The sequence below is a fragment of the Mobula hypostoma genome, chromosome 11, assembly GCF_963921235.1.
Source record: "Mobula hypostoma chromosome 11, sMobHyp1.1, whole genome shotgun sequence".
NCBI classification, from domain to species: Eukaryota; Metazoa; Chordata; class Chondrichthyes; order Myliobatiformes; family Myliobatidae; genus Mobula; species Mobula hypostoma.
Genome location: NC_086107.1, coordinates 37,566,398 through 37,580,086, shown reverse-complemented (window position 1 = coordinate 37,580,086; position 13,689 = coordinate 37,566,398). Strand labels below are relative to the sequence as shown.

The 13,689-nt window shown below is 40.8% G+C and overlaps 1 protein-coding gene across 2 annotated transcripts in view; it reads right to left on the bottom strand.

The window, feature by feature from the left end:
- LOC134353658 (low-density lipoprotein receptor-related protein 5-like) overlaps positions 1-13,689 on the bottom strand; it is a 235,482-nt gene that overhangs the window by 110,147 nt on the left and 111,646 nt on the right. The gene's annotated exons all lie outside the window — the stretch shown is intronic.

Sequence of the window (13,689 nt, the reverse complement as noted above, 5' to 3'; positions counted from 1 at the left end):
CCTATACCCCTTCCGGAGAGCTCCACACTCACTATTCCCAACATCCTTTGCTCCCGCCTGATTTGCAAACTTGCTCGCCACTCTAAAATACTGTCTTTATGCAGCTTAGTTGTATATATGAGTTTACAACTTCTGCACAGCACTGTGCACTAGTGGTGAGTAGCATAGTTTGACGTCCCAGCAACACTGGTAGACAGGATGGCGAAGAAGTGTATGGCATTTTTGCCTTCATCGGTTAAGGCATTGAGTATTAAGGCATGTTACAGCTGTGCATGATGTTAGTGAGGCTGCATTTGAGAGTATTTTGTGTTGCTCTGGTCACCTAGTTAAAGCAAGGATGTGAATAAGCTAGAGAGGGTGCATAAAAGGTTTACAAGGATGTGGCTGGGATTGGACAGCTTGAAATATAAGGAGAGACTGGATAGGCTGTAGCTGTTTTCCCCTGGAGGCTAAAAAGTGACTTTTTAGAGGTTTATGAAATCAAAAGGAGCATAGATAAGGTGAATGGTCACAGACTTTTTCGCATGGTAGAGAAGTCTAAAAGTCTAGAGGGCAAAAGCTGAAGGAGTGAGAGGAAAGATTTAAGGTGATCTAGGAGGCAAACTATTCCACACAGATGGTGATGTGAATAGGATACAGAGAGCCAGAGGAAGTGGTAGAGGTGGGCACAATTAACGTGTTTAAAAGGATATTGTGGATAGGAAAGCTTCAAAGGGACATGGGCCAAACAGACACACAGGACTAGCTCAGATAGACACCTTGGCTGGCATGAACAAGTTGGACCAAAGGACCTATTTTGATGTTCTGTAATTCTAAATTTTATGATTAGGTATAAATAAATTATTCATATATAAATTAAACCGTTTATTTGTATTATCACAAATCCCATTGCACCCATATACATTCCAGGCTGAGTTGGATCGGGATTAACAAAAGAAATCTCAACTGATTTCTCAGTCTCCCTAATCTGATGTTCAGAAACCAATTTTAGACGGTTTTACCACAAAAAAAAATGTGGCTTAGCATCTTAACTGATCACATTTTTGACCCTGTTATTTCCTTTGCCCATTTTAAAATCTGCTATTCCCATTGCCAAGAATGCACATAAAATAGCATCAGACAGTTATAACTTTTGTCTTTGTTTTAAAGGACACCTTTACCAGCATGTAAACAGCAGACTTTGATTTTCCAATGTATTTTCTTTCTTTCTTAATTAAGAACCAATTATCTTTGGAACAACAAAGTTGGAAGTGACTCATAAAACTGAAATTAGCAAGGCTGGCATGATGTAGAGATTAGTTTTACATGGCATGACAAAGAACAATTTAGTTTAATTACGATGTTTTGAAGTTAAATATTTTTTAAAGAGCTATTTTTTGGACAGACTTGCTCAATTTCAGATTTGGATTGGACTGATATTGGCTTGCTCATTTCAACGTGAATGTTCTTAAAGTTAAATCTACCTAACGAGCTTGAGATAGAAATGTCACCACATCACCATCAAATCCTGCTCTTAAGGAACCCACATTAATCCTTAAAAGCAGCAACATATCCCCCTAACAAAAGGCAGTATATTTGTCTTTCTCCTTAAAGTAACAGTACACTAATAAAACATGAATACGCATGATTCTTGAGATTCATGGCAGGTCATTAATTATCAAGCATGATCCAGTTATTTCATTAAAAAAGGAATTTCAATTGCACCACCAAAGTGTTTTTTCCACACATTATAAGGGGATTTTTTTTGGGTTGATCCACCTAAGCTTACAATAAAAGCAAGACTTTTGGCACAGATTTTAGCTTTTAATTAGCTTTTTGCAGAGGTTATCTTGCAGATATTTTGAGGCTGGAATGGAATTAGTTGGGGGTGGGTACAGAGCGAAGAAACTTCACCGTGTGACTAATTATTGCACACTGCTTAATCATTGTTCTTAATGATTGAACTTTAAATTTTAATTGGTATTCTAAAAACTGAAATTTTGGTTTCAATTTACAGAAAATCAGGCTTGATTGCATGAGCTAACTATATTAAGTGGCTAAAATCTACTGACAGACAGAAATGGAGACCCTTCATTGCTCCCCTAAACACCGGCGGTGTAACAGGCAGTAACTAACTAACTAATTAAGATCTACTGAAATGACACAGGATAATTTGGGTACTACACAGTGCTATTTAAAACAAGTCACTTCATATTTCAGCAGATCCACTATAAGGAGTGAATGGGGACAGGAGGAAATTTCTCTTGTTTGTTGCATGGTATTTTTGAGAACAATTGTCATTCACTAACATCTCAGCTGTAGAAGCCCAGCTTGCTAAAAGAAATTATGTTCAGAAATTTAAATGGAGTAGAATTTATGCTCTTTGCTGTTTTGTATTGAAATCATATTAGATTTTGAACTTGTTACCCAGTGAGTTCAAAGTGTAATGAAGGTGAAAGGATGTCATATTGGTTTTTGTTGAACACAGGGGAGTCAGATTTTGTTACTGGTTGTGTACCAAAGGAAGCACAAGTATGACTGCAAAGTAGGCACTGCTGCATTTCATCTATACTAAAGAAGTGTGTGGCCTGGCTACTATCCTCAAATGGCCCACAAGAAATGGTTCAAAAGAAAAGCCTATCTTTTAAAAAAATTTTTTGTACAAGCTCATACATGAAGCAGCACTCAATCCTTATACTAGATTGACAGAAAATCTTGCCACCACCCCTAAACCCCTCCCCATCCCCCCACTGCATCAATACATGGCCATCACAACTCTACCGCCCAGCTTGCCCAGATCACAGTATAGAAATCCAGCCATTACATGCCATTCTTGTGATGAACAAGCTATATAATGCTCAAAGCCAAATTAGGCTTGGGCAACAAGGCTATGCAAATCCTCCCTCCAACTTTGCATCCGTTTTAGACACACAGCAAATTTCTCCCTGCAGGTCTAAAAAACCATTGACTAATAGATGAAATTGTCAATATGAGTGTTTTAATCTTAATAACAGCATTTTCCTGTTAAACAACAATTCATTACCAATATAGATCATGCAAATCTTCCAATTTTCTACAGGTAATCAGAGAATCATAATAGTATTACATAGTTCATTCTTCTTCAAAAGAAAACAACAGAATAAAGGATTGCCCTTAACCAATTGAAAATGTAAACCAAAAACAAAGCTCCCATGTATCTTATGGTCTTTTGAAAATTCTTTCAATACATAGCTGCACAAGCAGCATTAAGGTGAATGAAATGGTCGTTATGTTCATGCCTTAAGTAACTAAAATTATTTCATATGTTGACCCAAGGAATATTTTTGTTCAAATGCAACTTTAAACTTTTTTAAATAGGGAGAAACAAGAGGCTGCAGATGCTGGAATTTGCAACTAAAGAACCAAACTGCTGGAGAAACTCAGCAAGATGAGCTGCATCTGTGAGGAAGACATCTTAGGTCAAGACGGATTCCATTTAACAATGGGAATAAATAATAATAAGTAGAAGTTAATATGCAAAAATACTGAATGTTCAGGATTAAATACAATTTTTGTGAAAAGTTTAAAGTATTTTAAAATATAATATTTTTAAAATAAAGTGAAAGTACAGCTTTGCATGCACCGTTTCTTCCAGGATCAGCTACTCTATTCAAATTAATGGTTAGCTGTTCATAAGCCAGTCATTGCTAGTGTAAAGCTGAGGACCCAGATACAAAGTTTATACAATCCCTCTAACCAATTCAAGTTGCGCAAATGACAGCTGAGAACCATTGGCAATCAGTCAATTTCATTTGGCCCATTATATAATAAACTCCATTAAATTTCCTATCCGCATTTCTCTTAAGAGCACAGATGCATTATGGATTCAATTCTTTGATCAAACCAAAATTTTCCGTATTAGTCTCTTGGGACTTTATACTTGTATTTGAATCACAAATCTTATGTAATTCTGCATTTCCATAACATGCAGGCTGCAAGCAGTCAAATTTGAATTGAAAGGCAGGCAGAATAAATGGAAATAGATAGTAAAATTATATTCCTGATGCTGAACTTGCATTTTGCAGCAAACTCACTGCTGACTGAAGGTGAAATTTCCCGCATATATTACATAGATTTATTTTAAAGCAAGCTCGCTGTTGGAAACCAGTTGAAGTGAGGATTTCAGCATTGTAAATGCCAGATTATGGAAGTGGGGATTCTGCCCTCAAAAAAGCTGATGAAATTTCTGGCGAAGCCACAACCCTTCCTTAGCTGGCTCTCAAAATTTTCCAGAAACATTCAAAATCTTCTGCACACACTAAATGAACTGTGAAAACTTCAATGTCCAAAATACCCTAAAACAATTAAAAAAAACAAAAGTCTAAAAAATACCTGAATGCTTTTCAGTTACCCTCCTCAATCAAAATGAAGTAGGACTTGCACAGATTGTTGAGTGATCCTCCACACTAGAAAACATGGCATCTTCCGATGTTTTTGTCAGCTGTTTTTTTTAATGGCTATAGTTAATTTGCATCAACAAATTACATCAGCATATCGATACAATTACAAAGGCATGGCAGCAGCTTTACTTCATTAGAAGTTTGAGGAGAATTAGTGTATCATCAAAGATACTCGCAAATTTCTACAGATGTAGCATGGAGAGTATTTCGACTGGCAGCATCACTGTCTGGTATGGAGGGGCCACTGCACAGGACTGGAAAAAGCTACATGAAATTATAAACACAGCCAACTCCATCATGGGCAACAGCCTCCCCAGCACTGATGACACCTTCAAAAGGCAATATCTCACGAAGGTAGCATCCATCATTCAGGACCCCCATCACCAAGGACTTCAGACCATAAGATATAGGAGCAGAATTAGGCCATTTGGCTCCACCATTTCATCATTTCTGATCCATTTTCCCTCTTAGACCCAATCTCCAGCCTTCTCCCCATACTCCTTCTCATTGACGCCATCCATCATTAAGAACCTGACATGCCCACTTCTCATTTCTATCACAAAGGAGGATGTACAGGAGTCCAAGGACCCACACTAAATGTTTCAGGAACAGTTTCTTCCCAGCCATCATCAGGTTTCTGTATGGACAATGAACCATGAATTCAACCTCAGTATTTTTCACTCTCTTTATGCACTACTGCTTTAATTTAATTCCCTTTTTATTGTAATACTTCTGATTGTAATTTATAGTTTTTATTATTATGTACTGCAAAATGTACAGCTGCTGGAAAACAACAAATTTCATGACTCATGCAGTGATACTAAACCTGATTCTGATTCTTTTTAAGGTGTCTATTGTCCAGACACAGTCAAAAACCAGCAGCAAATAGTTACTGGCAATTTTGAGACCCATGGATACATACATGCTTAGAGTTCTGTGGGGACATGTTACCCCCTCCTTGAGTGCAGCAATGAAAAGAAGGCATGTCAGATTCTTAATTATGGTTGGTGCCTTTTCATGGCATTGCCTTTCAAAGGTGTCCTCGGTGCTAGGGAGGCTCATGCCCCTGATGGAGCTGGCTCAGTTTATAATTTCAGGGAGTTTTTTTCAATCCTGTACAGTGGCCTCTCCATACCAGACGGTGAAGCAACCAGTTAAATACTCTCCATGGTACATCTGTAGAAATTCGCAAGTGTCTTTGGTGACATACCGATTCTCCAAAAACTCCTAATGAAATATAGCCGCTCCTTTGGAAGTCCATCAATCAATATTTTGGGCCCAGGACAGATCCTCGGAGATGCTGACACACAGGAACCTATAAGTGCGTGCTCCCTCCACTTACCCTTCCTGAAGTTCACAATCAATTCCTTTTGGTTTTCCTGATGTTGACTGCAACACCTCTCAACCAGCTGATCTATCTCACTCCTGTACGCCTCCTCATCATCATCTGAAATTCTGCCAACAAATAGTTGTGTCGTTGGCAAACTTATAGATGCTGTTGAGTTGTTCCTAGCCGCACAATCGAGGGTGAAGAGAGAGTAGAGCAGGGCACTTAGCACACATTCTTGAGGTGGTATTTCTGATCCACACAGTGAGGAAGTCAAGGATTCAGTTGCAGAGGGAGGTACGGATGCCCAGGTTATTGAGCTTTTTGATTAGAGCTGAGGGTAAAATTATGCTGAACACTGAGCTGTAGTCAATAAACAGCAGAATGGCATCCACTATTGTCCAGGTGATCGAAGGGTGAGCGGGGTGCCAGTGAGATAGTCATAGTCATAGTCATACTTTATTCATCCCGGGGGAAATTGGTTTTGATTACAGTTGCTCCATAAATAATAAATATAATAGAACCATAAATAGTTAAATAGTAATACGTAATTTATGCTAGTAAATTATGAAATAAGTCCAGGACCAGCCTATTGGCTCAGGGTGTCTGACCCTCCAAGGGAGGAGTTGTAAAATTTGATGGCCACAGGCAGGAATGACTTCCTATGACGCTCAGTACTACATCTCGGTGGGATGAGTCTCTGGCTGAATGTACTCCTGTGCCCACCCAGTACATTATGTAGTGGATGGGAGACATTGACCAAGATGGCAGCAACTTAGACGGCATCCTCTTTTCAGACACCACCGTCAGAGAGTCCAGTTCCATCCCCACTACATCACTGGCCTTACGAATGAGTTTGTTGATTCTGTTGGTATCTGCCACCCTCAGCCTGCTGCCCCAGCATACAACAGCAAACATCATAGCACTGGCCACCACAGACTCGTAGAACATCCTCAGCATCGTCCGGCAGATGTTAAAGGACCTCAGTCTCCTCAGGAAATAGAGACGGCTCTGACCCTTCTTGTAGACAGCCTCAGTGTTCTTTGGCTAGTCCAATTTATTGTCAATTCGTATCCCCAGGTATTTGTAATCCTCCACCATGTCCACACTGACCCCCTGGATGGAAACAGGGGTCACCGGTACCTTAGCTCTCCTCAGGTCTACTACCAGCTCCTTAGTCTTTTTCACATTAAGCTGCAGATAATTCTGCTCACACCATGTGACAAACTTTCCTACCGTAGCTCTGTACTCAACCTCATCTCCCTTGCTGATGCATCCAACTATGGCAGAGTCATCCGAAAACTTCTGAAGATGACAAGACTCTGTGCAGTAGTTGAAGTCCGAGGTGTAAATGGTGAACAGAAAGGGAGACAAGACAGTCCCCTGTGGAGCCCCAGTGCTGCTGATCACTCTGTCGGACACACAGCGTTGCAAGCACATGTACTGTGGTCTGCCAGTCAGGTAATCAAGAATCCATGATACCAGGGAAGCATCCACCTGCATCGCTGTCAGCTTCTCCCCCAGCAGAGCAGGGCGGATGGTGTTGAACGCACTGGAGAAGTCAAAAAACATGACCCTCACAGTGCTCGCTGGCTTGTCCAGGTGGGCGTAGACACGGTTCTGCAGGAAGACGATGGCATCCTCAACTCCTAGTCGGGGCTGGTAGGCGAACTGGAGGGGATCTAAGTGTGGCCTGACCATAGGCCGGAGCAGCTCCAGAACAAGTCTCTCCAGGGTCTTCATGATGTGGGAGGTCAATGCCACCGGTCTGTAGTCATTGAGGCCGCCGGGGCGCGATATCTTTGGCACAGGGACGAGGCAGGACGTCTTCCACAGTACAGGAACCCTCTGAAGCCTCAGGCTCAGGTTGAATACATGGCGAAGTACTCCACATAGCTGAGGGGCACAGGCTTTGAGCACCCTGGTACTGACACCATCCGGTCCTGCAGCCTTGCTTGGATTGAGACGTTTCAGCTGTCTTCTCACCTGTTCAGCCGTGAAGCTCATCGTGGTGGTTTTGTGTAGGGAAGGGGTATAGTCATGAGAGCAAGATGGGGGACTGTGAGGAGGGGTAGGAGGGGAGAGTGGAATATGTGTTGGTTGGGGGCCGACAACAGATGGTTCATGTGTGGGATGGGCAGGGGCCACAATGTCAAATCTGTTAAAGAACAGGTTAAGTTCATTGGCCCTGTCCACACTGCCTTCCGCTCCTCTGTTGCTAGTTTGCCGGAACCCAGTGATGGGTCAGTGTGGACATGGTGGAGGATAGATTGCATCCTATCTATTGTGGTAGTTGACAAATTGCAGCAGGTCCAGATCTTTGCTTAGGCAGGAGTTGATTTTAGCCACGCCCAACCTCTCAAAGCAATTCATCACAGTGGATGGGAATGTCATTGGGCGATAGTTGTAGAGTCAGCTCTCCCTGCTCTTGTTGGGCACTGGCATGATTGTCACTCTTTTGAAGCAGGTGGGACCTCTGACTGCAGCAGTGAGAGGTTGAAGAAGTCCACGAACACTTCTGCCAGTTGGGAGGCACAAGTTTTCTGAGGCCTACCAGACACACCATCAGGGCTTGATATCTTGCAAGGGTTCACCCTCTTGAAAGATGTTCTGATGTCTGCCTCAGAGACAGAGATCACAGGTTCACCAGATATTGCAAGGATTTTCACAGATGTAGTTTTATTCTCCCTTTCAAAGTATTCATAAAAAGCATTGAGCTCATCTGGGAGTGAACCATCTCATCCATTCATGATGTGAGGTTTCGCTTTGTTGGAAGAAATGGCCTGCAAACCTTGCCAGAGCTGATGTGCATCCAATTCTGCCTCTAACCTCAATCAGGATTGTTTTTTCCCTCTTAAGGTAGCATCCGACAGGTCAGACCTGGACCTTCTGAATCACTGGTCTTGAATTCCACAGGTCTAGCCCTCAGCAGACTGTGAATATCCTGGTTCATCCACAGCTTTTGATTTGGATATGTCAGGTATGTTCTCAAACCCACACACTCAACCCTAAACATTGTCCAGTCCACTAACTCAAAGCAGTCTGGTAAGCACTCCTCTGTCTCCCTTGACCATACCTTCTTGATCTTCACCACTGGTGCTGTGGTCTTTAGTTTCTGCCTATAGTCTGGGAGTGGAAGTATAGCCAGATGTACTTCTTTCCAAAATGTGGCTGTGGGATGTCATAGTCAACGTTCTTGATTGTTGTATAACAGTGGTCATGTGTGGTGGTTCCTCTGGTTCCACAAGTGATGTGTTGGTGGTAGTTGTTCCGAGATTTCTTTAAGCTGGCGTGGTTGAAGTCTCTTGCAATGATAGGGAAGGCACCAAGGTGCGCAGTTTTGTGCCTCCTAGTTATGTTGCTCAGCTCTTGCAGAACATGCCTGATATTGGCCTGAGGTGGAATGTAAACCACTACCAGGATGATGGTGGAAAACTCCCTTGGAAGATAAAATGGATGACATTTGATCGCTAGATGTTCCAGCTTAGGCCAGCACTACTGAGACAGAACCACGATGTGCACCACGATGAGTTAATCATAAAGCCTACTCCACCTGCTCTACCTTTAAAAGCCTGAGTAGTCCTGTTTTTGTGGAGAATGGTGAAACCATTGAACTGCAGTGCTGTGTCCAAAATGGCAGTGTGAGCCATGTTTCTATGAAACAGAGTACACAGCAATCCCTGATGCCCCTCTGGTACAACAATCTTGCTCTGAGGTCTTCAATTTTACTTTCCAGAAACTGCACATTCACCAGCAAAATAGTCGGGAGTGGAAATCTAAAGCTTCTACGTTTCAAACCAGCGCGGTGACCCCGTTTTCGCTTTCTTAAAGGGGAACTACATTCATGACTCAAGCCTGCCATTTGAGGTTCGTTAATTTTTTTATATCAATAGATTTTTTAAAAAAACATCTTTAAACAATGCTGCTTACTGAAGTACCCATGGCTGTGACTGTGTACTGCAGTAGTCCTAAATGTGAATACCTGATGATCCCAGCAGAGCTGCACAGAAACAGTCACCACTTAATGACGCCATCTTACTCAGTCTGGTCTATATTTCTGCTTCCAGATGGCAATGCTTGTGTCTCTGAAGAGTCAGGCGTGTCACTCAGTTTAAGGCAATTAAGACTGAGCAGTAAATGCTGACCCTGTCAGAGACATCCTATGCCGTGCCTGAACCTTAATGTTTGCCTTACCATTACTTAAGTTGCCCATCAGCTAGTGTTCGAAATTATTTGAGTGATCCAAAGTCTGTAATTTAATGGCTAGGAAACAACAGGAAATTTGCACAAGACACTTATGCTGATCTCATGCTGTTTGGTTTTGTTTGAAACAACAGCTTAATGCAAGAAGAATTTTTTTCCAAGTTTTGTTCATTTACTAACTTTCCCGTCCTTATCAACAGTGCTGTGAATTGACCCCAAGTTCACAGCAACTTTATAAATCAGCTGAGTATATATGTTATGATTGTTGTTGTTCCTCTCCACACGTTCTGGCACATCAGGCTGTAACCTTGCCCTTTCTGTAGCATTTGTCTGTTTTTTTTAATGAGGCTGAGTTGCCAGCTCGACGCTCAACCCAGCACGGATGGAAAGTGTGCAAGGAGCCAGTCGGACACCACTCACCTCAAAGTCTGGTGCCACTACACCACCGGCTGGCTTGATGTGTTATAATAACACACAACTTATAACTGTAAAGCTCAAATCAAAATGATACAATACACTTCAAATTCTCATGAAAATCAAAGAGGACAAAGCACCATATTAACTGGCTACGCATTGGTTATGTTGTGGGGCCGACGAGTGCATTGCTATAGGGTGCCCTTGATATCTAAATTGTGGCCCCAAGGTACATTCTACCTGGTGACGCATAATAACTATTTAATATATTATGGTCTGATTTCACACTTGTGATGGGATCGCTACCAAAGTAAAGCTACACTCATTAAGGAGTGCCAAGAACTCCACCATATTGCTGAAGAGCCTTCTTCAACAGCAGGCGAGCAATTTAGGAATACGAATGAAACATAGGCACTGATTGATTAATCCATCTGTGCTTTGTCCTGTCATAGCTTACCTGTTCGTTACCGTATTCCATCTGAGACAGTCCAGTAAAACAGTATAACTGGAAAGTTATTTCAGATATTACTAATTTCATAATTACTCTTAATAGAACATTAAAATAACCTATTGCTTTCTCAAAAATACTTACTGCTGAAGTTTGATCAATTTATCTTAAAAATTAAGACAACATTTCTTTCTTGGAGGAAAGAAATAAAGAAAATCATTATAGGGGAAAGAATTTAGCAATGATGCCCCTCAAAAATATAAGCTGATTCCTGTAAACATTGTTTAATTGTGTGTCTTCATTGTTACTGGCACGTACTAACAAGGGAAGATGTTTACAAGCTGAAAGAAATGCTGGAAAAGTATGCAAAGCAAAGCACATCTTGAAATGCAAGTCTCCTGGTCATTTATGTCTCTGACAGTCCATTGTGATTCCCAACATTGGGGCTTCTGTGAACTGGCCACATTATGCTTCTTCTTCTATCATTACGGGTGTTCAGGTTAACAGAACTGATCTCTGAGAAGCATGCCAACACACTCTAGGCAAACGATTAAAGTTAATTTGATCCACACCTTTTCTCTGAGTCATTCTTAAATCAACAAGCCAGCTTTCAGCATATTGATGAATGAGCTCAAAAGCAATTCTACCGTGCTGAAAGATACACCAGACATGTTGACATTTACCTTCTGCTAGGAAGTTGACTGGTGTGGTTCAACAGACTATAAAAAACACATTCCTAGTTAACAATGTTCAAAGAAAACAAAATCTTTAATACACCTTATTTGATAATGAATTTAGTAAGAATTCTTTTGTAGTAGATCAGTGACAGAGAAAGCCATCAAGCAAACAATTTATACTCCCTAGCACTTCCCTTTTAATATTTTGCAAACTCAGTATTGTACTTATTAATCTGTGCTAGTACTCATTTACTTTGGGTTATCTTTTACACAGTTATTCCCATAAATGCATATTATTGAATGAACTAAAGAAACACAGCAATGTAGTCAAGATGGACACAGTTCTGGTGTAATGAGTTACAAAAGGTATACTAATAAAGTTCAACTACCCCATAGCTTGGTCACAAGGCTAAATTTTCTAAAGGCTTTGAAGCCTTCACCTGTTCTACTCCAAGAAGCCAATGTGCTGCCAAGATTCTTCTAGTGCTTATTTCTACTTCATGGGAAATTAAGTGTTGTCATTTCAAATAAGCTTTTAACCTGGTTCATAATTGAATACATGTTTTCTGTTAGTGGGGCAGAGGTAGACTGTAACTTTAAAAATTCCTAACTCACTTTATCACTTCACTTCACTGTGATAAATTAAACCTATTTTGAGATCTGTTATGGTCTTACTATGCTCAAAAAGACTTACAATTCACAAACCTCACTCTTTTTCTTATTCACCTCCATTTTCGTTGATAAGTCGATAAATAAGTTCTTCATCTTGATCCATGAAGGAAAATGATCCATTAAAGTGCAGGCAGGAAGATTACAAGATAACCATTGCTACCAAGACCTCCATGATTTCTAACTCTATAACAACCCCTCACTGTGCACTTACACAGGAAACAACTACAGTGACAGAATAAATATACAAGATGTTCTGCAGAGTGCTGGCATGCAGAGCCTCACTGAGCTACCTCTGAGTCAGGACATGTTGACATTTAGCCCGATTAACTTTAGGCTCTATGGTATTCAATGAAACCCAACATTTCATAGTCAGTGTTGCACAAAGTGCTAAGACTATAGAGTATAAAGAAGGTAATATTAAAGTACTCTTAGCATTCTTAAAACCTACACCATTCCTCTGCCTGAGGAATAAATCCAGCTACATTAAATTCCCCATGGGATGCCCTCAGCCATGCTTTGACATTATGTCTACACTGCGCATCTGTAATTTGTTAAGGCTATTCATGCCAGGAAGCAGAAATAAAAATTCAAGAAGCCACACGAACAACTATGCCAGCAAAACCTCTAAACCATATTCAAGAATGCACTTAAACTTGCTGCCAGTGGCATTTTGCATTTAGTGTTATAAGGAGGAGCTGCCAATCAATACAGGTCTCTGGGTCACCAGGGGTAGCACAACTGATACTACGATATGGGAGTTTTTTTGCAGCAGCCGACTGTCGCGTATGGTTGCTTATTTCTAACAGACAGGGAAGCAACGATGAAGGACATCAACTCACTTGTGCAACTGCTCTCTGTTTAAGTATTCAAGGGATTAGGAGCTCTGGAAATGAAAATAACTAAAAATGACATTGTTTTGGTTACAATCCCTTGGAATTAGAATGGGGAGTTCTATAGATGTCAAGTACTGCTTGAAAAAAATAGCAGAAACAGAAGAACTCAATTGTATTGGACAAGAGGTACTGACTGGGGCCCTGCATGCCAACTATTAACCAGAATAGAAGTGAGGGTCTCTGTTAACGGCTTTCTGACAAATAGCTGGGCCATAGGTGATCTAATGCTGTGGCTTTGGTCCCCAAATGCCAGACAGGCTTCCACAGTCAGTAAAACTGGGAACATGGCTGACATTCAGAGGAATATCTGAACGAATTTTTTAAAAACAAATTTTAAGTAACATTTGTTAAAAGCAATAATTGATTTAAATATGAATTTACAATATGTTAAATGGAAACAAAATAATTTTTAAAAGAACCTTTATCTTTGTCAGAGACCGTGCCAAGAAAAGCATTTTCAGGATCTGAATAAATATCAGCAAGAAGGGACATAGGAGTTCACTGACAGAGCGTAGCAAGAGTGGCACATCATTTATCATTCATCAGCTTGATGGTGCAGCGAATTCCAGTGGGATCCAGCCCAGTGGTGTTAGTATGAATAATATTTGCATTTTAATAAAGTAACATGGGCTTAAAT